The 2,375-nt window shown below is 38.5% G+C and overlaps 1 pseudogene; it reads left to right on the plus strand.

The window, feature by feature from the left end:
- The first annotated feature begins 711 nt into the window (after nt 1-711).
- Nucleotides 712-865, plus strand: LOC112932401 (U4 spliceosomal RNA; annotated as a pseudogene).
- The last annotated feature ends 1,510 nt before the right edge of the window (nt 866-2,375 follow it).

Raw genomic sequence — 2,375 nt, forward strand, 5'->3', positions numbered from 1 at the left:
GGCTCCCTACATGGAGCCTGCTTCTCCCTCTGCCTGTGTCTCTGACTCTCTCTCTCTGTGTCTCTCATGAATAAATAAATAAAATCTTAAAAAAAAAAAAAAAAAAGGAATCACTAAACTGATACTCAGTAACACCAAAGGGCAGCTTGGTGATTTATTAGGATGATAATATTTTTCATGAAACAAGGACATCATTTAGGTTCACTTAATGATAGGCTAATTCTGCTGTTAAAAAAATGTATGACCATTCCATGAATACATTGCTCTTGCATAATTTTCTAGAAATTTTCCCACAATGTTGTGAGAAAAGCTGATTTCCGACAGATCCAAACTGATAAAGTTCTCCACAAAACATTCAGTCTGCCATTGCCGGAAATCTGCTGTCTTTTCCTAGCAGTGCCACGGGATGCTTCTCAAATATCATCAAAGACTTCCTGATGACAGTTGCAGCAGAATGTTCTCATTTTTCATCATAGATGATGGAATAATAGTCATGCCATGACTGCACACTTATGGCTCTGGATATTGTCACCCCAAGCCCTGATCTTCAGATCATGCATGGTTTAAAGATTGCTCACCAGCCTCACTTATCTACTTAATGAGCATGAACTGATTACTGATTGTATGTTATACTTTGTGCCTGGCTCTACAGAAACAAATATTTCTGCTGTCCTCTTACATATTAATAATTAACACGGAAATACGTTCTTCAGCTTTGCGCAGTGGCAGTATCGTAACCAATGAGGTTTATCCGAGGCGTGATGATTGCTCATTGGAAATACATTCTTCACTTATTTGCATTTCATCTTTAAGAGCCATTGGGTGAGCTTCTAAGTCCAGTTTAATATTATGCTACAATTGTGTAAGTCAATCGCAATCTAGACCTGCCATGTTCAGACACCACAGAGAACACTTGGATTTAATTGTCAAGGTTTCTGAAACTCTCCAAATGATACGTTTTATGTTGCTTAAGCAAAATGCATTTTAAAGCTATATTTTGCCATACATATCCAAATTGTGAAATATGGTAACTGCACACACTTTCAATTAACTTACCACTTAAACGTGTGAATATAAGATGAAATAAATGGAAGCTGATTATTTCAATATGCATTTTTCAATGTGGCTGTAACTCTGGCATTTAGACCCAGGTAACAGACAATTAAATACCCAAACATGACTGCAGCATACATTTAAACTTTAAAATTAACTCCCACAAGATAGCTTCAAACGCTGATTGCATCATCCGTAAATGACTGTAATCCAGCTGCATAAATATTGATGAACTTCTCAAGTTTGGAGTTGCTACTGTTGAATTTTACTACGTTCCATTTGCAATTCTAAAATGGAAATTCTTCCCTGGATCTTGGAAAAGTGCCATTATTAAAGTGGCCCAAACAGGTCACATTCAATAATGTAGGTGATAAGAAAGAGCAGATGTGTGAATAGAATGGTGTTCTATGCATTTAGCTCACTCCGTCTCTTAAGTATGCCTGAAAAGTCTGTCTTTTTGACAGAGCCTGCAGATGTAGCCAGAGATAATTATTTCGTGTGAGGACACTCTCAGCAATCAGAATTAACTTTTCATTTTATTAACAATTAAAATAGCAATGTACTTACTGTGTATCTCAGAGCGGCTCCTAAGAAAATTTATCCTGAGTGAGGGTTGATTTTGCCAAAAATTCAGGGAGTCTGGAGAGCTTTGACCATAATCAGCATGACACCTAGGCCAGAACAAACAAGATGTTATTTTCATAGGCAGCAAAAGCTATGTGAGGAAGATAGTTTTTCTCTCACTTGACTTTCGAAGTACAGGTCTCAGGGCTGTGAAGGGTTTTGTTTGTTTGGTTTCTGCACATGGGATAAAATATTTGATGAAGTGTTCACTTCATTAATAGATGTATTCTGAAATGTAGAGCCAACACTCAGGCATTGGGCCAAGGTTGGTTGGTTGGCTGGTTGGCTGGTTGGTTTTGGCTATACAGATGGGAAGGTGCCAAATGGGTATCCACTTTAGCTCTTCACATTTGGGACAATTTCCATGTATCGCCATTTTTTCTAGAAAGACTTACTTAGGGACAGGAAAAGTCTAACAGAACTCTTTTTTTTTCCGTGACAGAAGGGTTCTGTTTTTAAGTGGACCTCCCACGGGCCTCCCCTTGCACATATAGACATGCACCAAGCCCTAAACAGAAAGTACTTCACACTCCTATCTCTTCCCTTTGAGTCTTGAAGCGGTTATACATTGTAGACAGGCTTCAACATAAATTAAATATTACAATCTCAGGTTGAATGAATTCATCCAATTGGACATATGTGGTTCAGTGGGTGGCCAATGTGGTACTCGCTCCCCCCTCAGCCAGCCAACCTAGACA

The sequence above is a fragment of the Vulpes vulpes genome, chromosome X (assembly GCF_048418805.1).
Source record: "Vulpes vulpes isolate BD-2025 chromosome X, VulVul3, whole genome shotgun sequence".
Taxonomy (NCBI): Eukaryota; Metazoa; Chordata; class Mammalia; order Carnivora; family Canidae; genus Vulpes; species Vulpes vulpes.